The 14380-nt window shown below is 36.8% G+C and overlaps 1 non-coding gene and 1 pseudogene across 1 annotated transcript; both read right to left on the bottom strand.

The window, feature by feature from the left end:
• Positions 1-14380, bottom strand: part of LOC105942594 (G1/S-specific cyclin-E2-like) — a 108789-nt pseudogene that overhangs the window by 72383 nt on the left and 22026 nt on the right.
• Positions 2149-2255, bottom strand: LOC118760098 (U6 spliceosomal RNA). The gene has a single exon (XR_004996574.2). It is a non-coding gene; the product is annotated as a U6 spliceosomal RNA (small nuclear RNA).

Here is a 14380-nt window from a genome sequence, read left to right on the forward strand (position 1 = left end):
AGCCAAGGGTGACATCCAAAGCGCTGAATAATCTGCCTGAGGATCAGTGTCCCTGCCTCCTGCTCTCCTTTGGGTTCATTCTTTTCACTGCTGGATAGGCATACGATTTGCATACCTACATACAGAGGCAGAGTTGGGTACGCCTGAGGGACCCAAGAGAGATTTTATGTTTTTCTTCCGTACATTGATTCACTCCTGAAGTGGCCACAACAGCTGGATTGCGCCAATCCAAAACCAGGAACCAGGAATCTCTTCTGGGTCTCCTCTGCTGGTGCAGGGTCCTAAGGCTTGGGGCCATCCTTGACTGCTTTCCCGGGCCACAAGCAGGGAGCTGGTTGGGAAATGGGCATGTAGGAACACAAACCAGTACCCATGTGGGATCCCAATGCGTGCAAGGTGAGGACTTCAGCTGCTAGGCTATCATGCTGGGTCCGTGTATCAGTCCCTGCTACATGTGGACTTGTCTGACTACACAGCTTTACATTTCATATTGGAGCCATTTCACTTATGCTCCTTGTTGCTTAGCATTCCTGAAAAACATACCCTACTTACAGCATTTCAGGCATGCTATGTTTATTATAGTTGATCCTTTAAATGTTGAGCAATAATATCCAACCCAGTGTTCTCATCTACTAGTTTGTGGTTGTCAAACAACCATTTAGATACTTCCAGCATCAGAAAATCATCAATTACATTGTGTTTGTTCTTTTAAATAGGGATGGCAAATTCTTTCTAATAATTACTAGCAAGTGCACACAGGAGCTTGGAGTTTTACCACTCCTGTACCGTAATATTTTGGCAATGCTTGTCGAAGCAGCAATCACATCTGACTTGCTAACACTGTCCATTTTTATGCTTTCTAGTTAAGTGAGTCTAGTTTTATCATAATTTCTTTCAGCTTCTCAGGACCACCAATGGTCCCCCAACCACCAGACAGTCAAGCATCTGTTGCATGGGATCACCAAGATGAAACCACAAGGCCTCTTATCATCCTCACACAAGTTAATGACTCGCAAATGGGCAGCATTTTAAATAACCAAGTGTTGAAGCTAACTGTGCAGTAGATAATCAGCATAGTTCTACTGATGACTTTTAAACAATTTACATCCATCTGTGTAGGAGTGATCCAATCCAATTATAGTATGAAATCTGTTGGCTTCAATCATCTTGCCCTTTATCTTTATTGTACAATTTTCTTCTGCCTAACTTAAAAATAAGCTTTATCATTCTTATATGTTGCTGTCAACATTTTGTACCCTTAGAATATGTTGTATTGATCAAAAAGATATTTTTAGGCTTAGAGTAGTTCAGGCGAGTTCTGGATCATTCTTACAAACAATAACATAAAGTTAAATAAGGGAAGGGCCCAGTGCGGCCCAGCTAGCGGGTAAAGTCTTCGCTTTTAACGATCCGGGATTCCATATGGGTACTGGTTCTAATCCCGGGAGCCCCGCTTCTGATCCAGTTCCCTGCTTGTGGCCTGGGAAAGCAATTAAGGATGGCCCAAAGCGTTGGGATCCTACACACATGTGTGAGACTTGGAAGAGCTCCTGGCTTTGGATCTGCGCAGCTCTGGCCTTTGAGGTCACTTGGCGAGTGCATCATCAGAGGAAAGATCTTCTCTGCCTCTCCTCCTCTCTCTATGTATTTGACATTGCAATAAATAAATAAATAAAAAAGGGAAAATTTCTGATCACTAGAGTTTTTTGCTCTAGAGTAAAACATAACTATGAAACCCATAAGATTCAAAACCCTTCGGATGAAGTATATAAACATTAATACAGGGATAATGCAGAATACAAGATCATATGTGTGAGTATAAGATATTACTTATCTAAAGACTCACAGGGACTAAAAAAAACCAGATTTATTTAATGTTTTAAAAGGAGAGAAAGAGAATTTCCATTCTTCCATTCACTGGTTCACTCTCCAAATGGCTTCCGCGGTGCTGGGTAGGGAAAAGCCAGGAGTCCGGAGCATCATATGGGTCACCCATGTGGGAAGAACAGGTTTAAGCACTTGGGCTGTCTTCTACTGCTTTCCCTGGTGCATTAACAGGGAGTTGGATAGAAAGTAGGGCAATAAGGATAAAAAATGTGCTCCTAATACACACCATTATTTTAGGCCCGAAATGAAAAAAAAATTTTTTTAAATATGGAACGCTTCACGAATTTGCGTGTCATCCTTGCGCAGGGGCCATGCTAATCTTCTCTGCATCGTTCCAATTTTAGTATATGTGCTGCCGAAGTGAGCACCCGAAATGAAAAATTTAAACTATAGTTATCTTAGATATGCTTGTTTATGTACTCTACTGGCTTCATTCACATTTGCATCCATTAATGATTACATGTAAGCTGCTATTGAAATTTTGTTTTCTTCATATGTATCAACTGATAAATTAGTGACAATTACAGGTACACAGTCACAGATACACACTTAGTCCGATAATAGCTGCTTTTTTAATTTTAAGGAAAGCACACAATGTAAAGCAAAAAACTATTATGTAGGACCTTTATTTCCAATGCTTCTTTTAAATATAATTTTTTAAAGATGTATTTTTATTACAAAGTCAGATATACAGAGAGAGGAGGAGAGACAGAGAGGAAGATCTTCCATCCGATGTTTCACTCCCCAAGTGAGCCGCAACGGGCTGGTGCGCGCCGATCCGAAGCCGGGAACCTGGAACCTCTTCCAGGTCTCCCACGTGGGTGCAGTGTCCCAATGCACTGGGTCGTCCTCGACTGCTTCCCCAGGCCACAAGCAGGGAGCTGGATGGGAAGTGGAGCTGCCGGGATTAGAACCGGCGCCCATATGGGATCCCGGGGTGTTCAAGGCGAGGACTTTTGCCGCTAGGCTACACCGCCGGGCCCCTAAATATAATTTCAATTAATAGTTTATTATGCTTGTCAAACTCAGCCTAGCTAAAATTATGAAATACAAAACAAATAACAGGAATACATATTTGAGGAAACATCACTGTCACAGGTATTACTTATCTAGAAATTAAAGCTTTATCTATGGCTTAGCGGCTGTTTGAAAATTACACAGTTGTTTACACATATCAGATTATGCAATTCAGTTTTCATGCTACTTTGTGAACACTTCAAAATGAAATCTAAATTCATTGGTATTTGATTCATTTCAAAATAAATATTTGTAGTAATTTAGCTATGGCTTAACCCTTGACATATTTTGTGAGATTTTCTAAGAGAGTAGCAGAAGCTGGTAAAGGAAACAGCATTAATTTCATTATTAATTTAGAATGCTTTTAAAAGCCTTCAAAGATGTGTTTTATGACATGTGCGGTTGTGCAGAAAATACAAATAGTAATTTTGCATCTTAAATTATTTTAAAAATAATAGCTTTCTGTGAAACTTTATAGTTTTGAGAAAGATATTTGTAAGATGATCAATCTTAAAATTAGAGAAGCATCAAGTTATTAAATGTGGTGTGAAATCATAATAAAATGATTACATTCATATAAATAAAATAATTGCATATTTAAAGGTTTATATATTTACATACAGGGAAGAGATTTCTTGTGTATTATACATAGAGTTTTAACACTGTAATTATCCTGCATACCCTCCTCCCATTCTCAGCTCAGTTTCATTCATTCTCCATTCTTTCTTGCTTATCTTTTAATTTCTGTGATGACATCCTTTCAATTGATGTTAATCCTCCACTAAATAAACAATTCAAAAAGTAATAAGAATAAAAATTGCTTCTCAGGAGTATAGACAGATGTCATAAACAACAATCAAATCTCAAGAAATCATTTCACTATAAGTTTGAAAGGCACTGAATTTATTCAAAATAAAGTTATTGTGTTAATACTAAAAGTTGTTTGATAAACTATGCATTTACTATAATTCTTAACTCAAAACAATAAATTTGCATCAAACATCCTGCCTATTTTAAGATTTGTTTGTATATTAAAGGAAAATTGTGGTTAGACTTGGGATAAGCATTGCATTTTATCACTTTCTTTAATACCAACATCCCCCTCAAATTTAGCTAAAAGAAGATCAAGTGTAAAATCCTTATGGTTTGTTAAATTGCAAATGTTGGTCCCTTAACTACGGTAAATAATTGTGTGGAGATGCTGAGAGTGCTATCCATCTTTAGGAAGTGTTGGTGGCTTACGAGTACTCCATACGTGAAAAAAACCAAAGACACACTATTAATGTGATCAAAGAACCTCAGAAAATGAAAATAGTTCTCTTAATCATGATGCCTCATTTGCATATATTTCTTCTATGTTTCTATGTGTTCATTTCCTTGCTTCATTTTGAAACAGAGACACAGTTTCAGAAAATATAATTTGTAAAAATATTAGGGAAAACTGTTTCAAATTGTTGTATAAGAGATATTTTGCTAAAATGTTGGAACTAATTCTTCCAGCTCATATTATGTGAGAAATTTTACTTCGGTGTACTGCAACTTAATCTGAAGAAATTTTATTAGCTTTGATTTTGACTATTTCAAAATATATCAATCTTCATTGATAGAAACCACATTAAAATATTTGCTTAAAAAGTACTTAGTATGAGGCCTGGTGTGGTAGCCTAGCGGCTAAAATCCTTGCCTTGCACACGCCTTGATCCCATTTGAGCGCCTATTCTCTGCTCCCTTTCCCATCCAGCTCCCTGCCTGTGGCCTGGGAAAGCAGTCGAGGATGGCCCCAAGCCTTGGGACCCTGCACCCAGGTGGGAGATCCCGAAGAGTCTCTGGACTCCTGGCTTTGGCTCAGCACAGCTCTGGCTATTGTGGCCATGTCAGAAATGAATCAACAAATGGAAGATCTTCCTCTCTGTCTCTCCTCCTCTCTGTATATCTGACTTTCCAATAAAAATAAATTTTTTTAAAGTACATAGTATTGAACCTGCTACATAATACTCAATGTTAGCAATTGTTTTGATGACTATTGATATTCCTGTTCTGTTTTGATGTCATTGTCTCTAAAGTATTTTGTATTCCTAACAATGCAAAGAACAAAAAGAGCAGCTGTCAGTCTTACAGAAGTGAATGAGGTGGTATTATATTCAGAATTCATGATCAGTGTAGCAACCCTTTTAGAAGAACCATAACTTACAGGTACTTGCCCTATAAGCCATGCTTCAGAACTAATGGTGTATAACACTTAAACGTGAAAAAAAATTATGATTGAATTTATCCAGAAACATTATACAGTATCATGGAATAGTTATTCATATATAACTCACACATTAAAATATTACTTTTCAGGAAAGCATTTCCAACTTAATTGACTAAGGATCTTTCAGTTAATCCTTCCCAAAGTCTTGTAATTCTCTTTCATACCCCTAAGCACATTGAAATTACATGGTTCATTGTGTAATTGCTTATTTATTTTGTGTGTGTGCCCGATTCAAGGGAGGTCTCCCTGAGTTCAGGGACCATAGGTGCTTTCATATCCCTGAAGTCTAGCAAAGTGGTTTGCACTGAGCTAGTGAATACAAAAAGAGATGAATTAAATAGGAGCATACAATTATCAAATACAATAGCCTTTATTCTAAATGGGATTATAACTGTTAGTAATGTTACATTTTTCAAAATGATGGTTAATCTTCCTTTAGGTCATGTGCAGGCTTCTTCCTGTTCCCTACTTTTCCTGACTCTGTTTGTTTTTGTTGGTATTGGCCCAGGTCACTATGAGAGGAGGTTTGCTTGCCTCTCATTTTGTTTTGCTGTGTTTTACCCTCACTGTTCTGGAAACGGGAAAAAATATATATTTTGTACATATTTTTCCACTTCAATCAATAACTGCACTTACAATCCTTTTAAGCGCCCATGCTTTTGGAAATAGCTTTCATCATTTATCTCTCTATATAGGAAGTACAAAACAAACCAGGAAGAAAATAAACTTAACAGCAAGCGTATTCAATTTAGGTGCCTTGAAATGATTTAACAGTGAACTAAAAAAAAAAAAAAAAAAAAAAAAAAAGGTGTGTGTGACCAAACCTAACACTTTGATTTGGCATAGAAGAACAGAATTAGTTGCTCTTCAAAAAACCAGTTTCCACTAAGCTCCATAAACTCCCTGGATTGTCCTTGTTGTAGGTGCTTGTCTGGAGTAGCCCTACCCTAAATTTCTGTTGATATCTATCCTACTACTTAAAGGTGAAAGGAATTACACGTTTCTCCTTCTCTTTTCTTCTGCCATTGCATGTGTATTTGTATTCATTTGGTCAGGCAACAGGGATTTCTTCAACATCTGTTTTCCAGGCTATTGTGCAAGGTTTTAATGATACAGTAGTGAAAGAGATATAATCTAATAATTATGTAGTTTCTAATCTCTCTCTTTTCTGTGTTACTCTACCTTTCAGACAGCTAGATACATTTTTTAAGAATAAAAGTGAATTATCCTGTATTAGTTATCTGGACATATCAACTTAGTTTATCAACTAAGCTAAGGCTTAACCCAAGAATATTGCACATAAAATTAATCACTGCTAGACTAGAGGTTAGACTCATCCCTTAACATTGGAATGCTACCCATGAGATCTGAAAGGAAACTAGGTAGAAGCTGTAATCACATTAGCTAAATGTTGCATACTGAATGTATTTATATGATAATTTTTTTCAGTTTTTGTCTCCTACAGTCTAGTACAGTATAGGAAATATGTAGTTGCTCTTATTTATTAAAGAGAACCAAGGTAAGGTATTTTTAACTGCTCTTGAACCAGAATGAAACACTACACCTTTGAAATAAGAGTGGTGAAAAGAAGATTGTTGATAACTAAGTAAATCTGAAATGCAGGTAGCCAACAATAATAACAATAAACAATACCTGTTAACTTGCTGTAATTAGATAATTCACCTACACGTTCTAAACCTTGCACATTTTGCACTTTTTAATAAAATATTCTTTTTTGTCATTAGGATGAAACAGATATTTTTAAATTGATAGTGATGAGAAGCAATTTTTTTTTTCCTTGCTGAATGTGAGGTCATTTTGTAGTACCAATGCAACTGACGTGTTACCTGAGGGAAACTACTTCCAATGAGACATGAAATAACATGTGAAATTAACCTAAGTTGTCTAGTTTGATGCACAGGATTATCTAAGGCTGTGGTGGGACTGCTGCTTATTACCATCAGAAGTTGGAATGGTAGTGTGTCAGGATATTACAGAGGAAAAATCTATATGAACACTTGGTAGTTAATTAGTTCTGATAGACCTATCCTTAACTAGGAAAATTTTGTCCGGTGAGCTAGAAATTGTATGAGATTCAGTTTCAGAGAAAAGACTTGTTAAGTGTGTGGAGAGACTTACAGGCCTCTGTGACAGCACGCGGCGAGATGGAAATCCAGGCTGAAAACTTGCTTTTTACCTGGACCAATTTAGGAAGAATCAAAAGAAACCTGGAGTACATTGTATTTGAGATTTGGTTGGATTATGCATTTAGAAAAAAAAAAGCTTTATCAAATTTGAATGAAACGGGGGGTGTACTTTGTGGTTTAATTATATTTCAGCAGTACACTGGGGCATCACTTAGGGCAGAGTTAGAAAATTATCAGCAAATATAAAGGAAAGAAAGAAAAAAAAAACCATGCCTGTAAATCCTAATGTTCAGTTTACGGCCTCCCTCCTTTATCTCTCTCCCTGAAGCCCTCGTTTTCTTATGGTCTTTACTCACTAGTATTTGAATAAATTTTGTATTACTTCTTTTTCCCTTTGTAACATTACGATAAACGCAATGGGAAGAGTCCAAAATTCACGTAGCACACAGCACAACGACCCTATTTAGGAAGTTACCAGTAAATGCCTCTTTGATTGGATTAAGTCTTTGTTTTTAATGTGTTTCTTAAAAACAGAAACAGATTGGACATCCTTGTTAATTTTACACATTGGAGATGGTTTCAGGGTCAAAACAGCACATACGCTTTTTATTGCCATCCAGTACTCTGGACTTCCTTGCGTTCCATTTTGTGACTTCTCTCATGGCCCCCTGACTTTTAATGAAAAATAGGAATGTACCTAGAATTTTTTTCATGAAGAAGGAAAATAAACTATTGTATAAAATTCTCAAGACCTGGTCTATTATTCTGTAACTTTCCTGTCCTCTTTTTCAAATCTTTCATATTTTAATCATAACCTTTGGTAAAGCCTCTGAGAAATTTCAAATGTCAGGAAGTAATCAAGCAAGCAGATAAAGGATGAAGTAGACTACAAACATCCTTTGTTGTTCAGAGCTGTATTGCATCTTTAGTTTTTCCTTAGGATAACAGTGGAGCTGTTATTTAAAAATCATGTAATTATCTGTAGTTCTTGCAAAATCTCTTTTAATTACAAATGGCTTCTAGAAGAATCAATTGTGTGATCTACAGTGAAAATCTGTATTTCATTTACAGTATTTCTTTAACCAAAAGTCAAGTTCTCTCAGGCATTTCTGTCTAAATTCTCTGTCTCCTTTCTGCTGTAATTTTATGTCCTTGAACTAAAAACATGCTTTCATTAGGTCGATTAGCATTCATAGGATGACGTGATTTGACAGCGCTAATATTAAGCTCACATCTTAACATGACACAATCATTTAATTTCCAAGAAAAATTTAGCTATCAATGCCTTTCTTAGTATTCTTCTTGCAGAAAAGTTGAGCTCCTTTTTGGAGACAACAGATTACATATTTAAATATAGATCATCTTATAGAACATGTTTGTATTAACTCATCAAAAATTATTATACATCCCAAGTTATACCGTATGTGGCATGAATTTTTTCTTTATATCATTTATTTAAATAAAACCTGTTTTAGTATTAAAAGAAATGTATGCACCAGCTGTTTCCTACAGGAGATCTGTGGGACTATCTTAAGTACAGCGGAAAGGTAATTTTCATTTTATTGGCAAAAGGCATCTGTCCAAACAGTCTCCTTGGTGACACAGAACATTAGCTTTTTGCGCTAAGGAGCTTATGACGTAGGTTGTTCTGACTCTATATGTTGGAGAACAGTGCATTGACTCCGGAGAAGTTGGATACCTAACCGTGCAATCATGGCTCAATGGAGGCAGAGCTGAGCAGCTCTCACATATTTACCAAGCACAATCTTATTTTTCCCTCGTTGCTGTTGTTTTTGTTTTCCACTTTCACAATTTAGGAAAGGAAAATTATTTTCTGGTCTCATTCTCAAATATTTTAAGTCCAAGAGACTTACACATATATGCTTTAAAATGTAGTGTTGAAAATTCCTGAATGAAAATCAAATGGTATCATGATGTTGTATTGACCCTACGGCGACTTACACTAATGCAGCCATGCATTCCTGACATAGTAGTACCCTTCTAATCCAGCCATGCATTCCTGACACAGTGGTACCCTTCTAATCCAGCCATGCATTCCTGACACATTGGTACCCTTCTAATCCAGCCATGCATTCCTGACACATTGGTACCCTTCTAATCCAGCCATGCATTCCTGACACAGTGGTACCCTTCTAATCCAGCCATGCATTCCTGACACAGTGGTACCCTTCTAATCCAGCCATGCATTCCTGACACAGTGGTACCCTTCTAATCCAGCCATGCATTCCTGACACAGTGGTACCCTTCTAATCCAGCCATCCATTCCTGACACATTGGTACCCTTCTAATCCAGCCATGCATTCCTGACACAGTGGTACCCTTCTAATCCAGCCATGCATTCCTGACACAGTGGTACCCTTCTAATCCAGCCATCCATTCCTGACACAGTGGTACCCTTCTAATCTAAAGAATATGATCCAGTGCATCATTTCCTTCACACTACCCAGTCTTTACCACTTTTTATTAACTTCTAGCATCTTTGCCCTGAGATCACTCTTTTTTGATCAGTTTGAGATTTAGGATTTTGGCTACAGATATTACCAGGGTCGTTGTGGTCTTCTGGAAGGGCCAGAAACAACTAGCTAGAAATGGGATAAAGAACTTTATATATTTACTTGGGCTTGAATTAGTGATTGCTCTTGAAACGCTGGAGTCAAATTATTTACTAGCTCTCCTACCTACACTGAACAATGTAGGGGAACAAATGAAATTAGCAAATTTACTTACTTAAATTATAATTGAATCAGAGTGAAGTCTCTGAGTACACTTTTCTCAAGGTAACATCTAAATAATACATGCATTGGTTAAAGCAAGGCTGGCTGGTGGGCACCTTTGTTTTCAGAAATCGAATCACTAAATCTTGCAGAGAATGATGACCTGCCTTTTGAGTCTGCAAGACACTCCAGAGCCTACATATTATCTATCAAATGGAATCTGGGATACATAGATTTGCCAAGTACTAAAATATACATTATCTCAGAGCAAGACATACAGGATTATATAAATAAGAAATACTAATAAGTGCTGAATACAACATAAAATAATATGAGAAAAACTGGAGTTAATTTTAACCATGAAAAGATTGAGAAGATAATATTTTAGCTGACACTTAAAATATGATACGATACATAAAAATATCTTGGCAAGAGTCTTTCCAGCATAAGTTTACAAATGTTCTGTTGATGCCAGAATGAGTGTTTTTTGCTTGTGAGACAGAAAATGCATCCAATTCCCTATGCTGAAAAACTAGGGAAGAGAATAGAAAAGAACACAAGGATCTCATTTAAAAAAATAAAATGATAGCATAGGGGAGAGTTGTTTGTGTACCTGTGCTTAATGCAGCTTAGGTCATGACAGCTAAGATTTGGAATCAACCCAGATGTCTTTCAACAGATGACTAGATAAACTGTGCTAGAAATACACATATATTTCATTCTTTGGAAAGGAATGCTACTCAGCCATAAAAAAGAATGCACTCCTGCAAAATTTTCTGCAACTGAAAAACATTATGCTTAGTGTAAAAAGCCAGACCAAAAAAGAAACTATTACACATTTCCCCTAATTTGAGGTCAGAAACAGTGTAAGACATCTAATTTGAATCAAATTGATATTTTTAAGTTTTGATGATTATTTAGAACCTTTGCACTCTGATAAGCCTGTAATTTTGAAGAGAAGTGAAACTATGTCATTGCAAACTTAAAAAACAGAACAAAACAAAACAAAACAAAACAAAACAAAACACCAAGTAGGGTGAATGTGTGTAAGTGGGTGAGGAATACAAACAGGAGGTAGGTTAGAGTGGGAAGTATCACTATGCTCTAAATCTGTATTGTAAAATACATGAAATTTGGTCACTTTTTACATTTAAAATAATTTATTATTTATAATAAAAAGAATTGTACAGCCTGGGTAATAAAGGAACTCTGCATTTCAAGGGAGCAAATTGTTTATCCTACTTATAGCAGAAAGTTTCTTGAGTTTGAAGCACATGTTGTTATGATCTGATGAATGCTTACTTGGATGCTATATACATAAATGCAGAGAAAAGCTGAAGAGAGTGGGTAAGAAAAACATTACAGTGTTTCCTGAAAATCGGAAATAGCTTGTACAAGTAGAAATGACTAGAAATGAAGGGGCTTATTAACAGGATACATTGTGGCAAGATAGGCTGCACCTCTGCCTGTACACCAACACTTCATAGGGCATCACTTAGAATCTCAGTTGTTCCACTTCTGACTCAGCTTCCTGCTAATGTGCCTGGGAAAGCAGTGGAGAAGATGGCCTAACAGCTTGGACCCCTGTCACCCAAGTAGGAGGTCTAGACGATATTCCAGCCTCTTGGTACAGTCTCAGCCGTTGCAGACACTGAAGGAGTGAATAAGCTACTAGGGACTCTCTCTCTTTCATTTTTGTAATTCTCCATTTCAAATAATTAAGTAATTTTTATTTTTAAAAAATGGACATGGACATGGAAGGGTAAACTGGGATCGGGAATAATTTGATTGATTAATAGGATGTGTTAACTGTCCAGCAGTGAAGTACTTGTTACACGGAGACAATAATGGCACATGTGGACTCTTGACGATGGTCAATAGCCAAAGTTTTGTAGTGGCATAAGACTTTTATAGACTTAGGGTCACATAGAATAAGGGAGGAGGTATTGAGCTTGTCTACAGGACCCATCAATTGTTTCCATACCCTTGTTTGGAACTCTTGTTTTGTATATCCCACCTAGTGTTTTCATTCAAATGCTATCCATTCAGCTGTTCTCATACAAATGATATCCATTTAGTTATACAAATGGTATCCGATCAGTTGCTGTCATACAAATGTTATCTTATCAATTATAATCATATGATCACTGACCTTCTAGAATCACAATGTCTTTCTGCAAGAATGGGTGGTGTTTATAGCTAATCTAATGAAAAAGAGCAAAGGAAGTAGATTTAAGAGAAGGAAGTTGAAATAGACAGTTTATTTTTTATTAGATTTGAATTGCCTGTCAAACATCCAAGTCGAGATGCTAAGGTGTCTGAACATATGAACCTCTAATACTGGAGAGTGTTCTAAGTGTAAGATGTTAGTTCAAGAGTAATTACTGTATGCAGCAGTTTAACCAGGAAATAAGGATAAATATGGATGAGTTGCCCAAGAAGAAAATTAAATAGACAATAAAAGGAAACAAAGGGCAAAATCCTCAGGGACACAGTACAGATCTGAATGTAGAGAACCAAAGAAAGGAGACTAAGAAAGATGAGCCAAAGAGGGAGAGAAAGGCAGTAGATTGGAGATTCATGAAACCTAGAGACAGAAATTAGTAATAGTCAATAGCATCAAGTAGTACTGAGGCTCAAGTACACTGAAGATGGGAAATCAGTCAGTGACTTTGGCAAGATGTAGACCCTAGGTATCATGGAGTAGAGTAGTAAGGATAGACACTTGCTTAGAGTGCTAATATGGATCTCCTTTATTTTAAAGAAAAGTTTACTGGGATAAAGGGCTCCATGTTTTAACAGAGCAACATTTATGAGAGGTGCACACATTTTTAAGGAAGCGGTGTTAAGCCATGCTTAGTGTATTGGAAGGGCCAACTTTGTAGATGGGAATCGATATTGGTGGAAGAAGGGACTGCTGGAGTAGACTTCTTCCAAAAAATAAGGAGTAGCATCCTGCGAACAAAGTATGGGCTGCAAACAAAGCCATGTCCATTGTTATGGGCAGGAAACTCACAGGCTTGGATTCCAAGGCATTTCAGGCTATGGATTAACAGTGTGTATCTGTATCTCTGATTTCAACTATTTTCTTTATGAAAAAAAAGTTAGTATGTCAAGGAGTGAAGAATTAAGTAGGAAAACATAAGGAATTAAAAGAAGAACAAGTATGTAGTATTTTCTCATTAAGTGACAAAATGAATTTAAGGAATGAGATTAGAATTCATAGCACTGATACATTAATGCTTTCATTCTTCATCATTTCTATTATAAGTTAGCTATTGCAAAAAATCAGAGAAATTGGACCCGGAACGATAGTATAATGGTTCAGGTCCTCGCCTTGAATGCGCTGGGATCCCATATGGATGCCAGTTTTAATCCCAGCAGCTCTACTTCCCATCCAACTCCCTGCCTGTGGCCTGGGAAAGCAGTCGAGGATGGTCCAACGGCCTTGGGACCCTGCACCCATGGGAGACCCGGAAGAAGCTCCTGGCTTCATATTGGTTCAGCTGTGGCCATTGCGGCTGCTTGGGGAGTGAATCATCGGACGGAAGATCTCCCTCTCTGTCTTTCCTCCTCTCTGTACATCTGCCTTTCCAATAAAATAAATAAATCTTTAAAGAAAATCAGGGAAATAGCTGCTTATAAAAGGTTATTAAATGTGACCTCATAAATTTATCATGGCTTGTAGACAAAGCCCCTTTTGTCTATTCCCCAAGACCAATCAAAGACAATTCAGCTGACTCTAAGACTGTTCAATATTTTCAAATAACTCTACACTTGGACAAGTTTAAAAAGAAACATGAGAAGGATAGCATTCTCTTCAGCGAATAGAAGGCATAGTAGATTTTGTTAGCCCTGATATCCTAAAACTTTTTTTCCTTCTTATTTTAAGAGTTGAAGTAAACCTAGTCTAAAAATCTGAAAAACCTCTGATGTAGTGATGTCCTAAAGTAGGGAACATTCTATAAATTGATTAAAGATACTGAAGGCCAGAATGCTATCTGAAGGTCTCAACTAGGTCAACTTCTAAAGAAAATCTTAGAAATGTTTTAGAAGATAGATGTAAAAATTCAAGACATGTAGCCTTCCAACTGGTGCCTTAGAAGTAATACTCCAATGTACTGGAGAATAAAACACAGTAATATGTATAATGATTTTTGAGGCTTTACCACTGGTGACATCTTACAAGCCACCAGACTCTCTCCTTGTAGACAGTAGATTGGGGGAACTGTTCTTGAATTGAAGAATCAGTAGCACAAGTTACACTATCGGTTTTCTGTGGACAATAATAACTATATATATAACAGACCATGAGTGAGAAAGCGGTTAGTAGATAAATT

This window comes from Ochotona princeps, chromosome 11 (genome assembly GCF_030435755.1).
Source record: "Ochotona princeps isolate mOchPri1 chromosome 11, mOchPri1.hap1, whole genome shotgun sequence".
Classification (NCBI taxonomy): Eukaryota; Metazoa; Chordata; class Mammalia; order Lagomorpha; family Ochotonidae; genus Ochotona; species Ochotona princeps.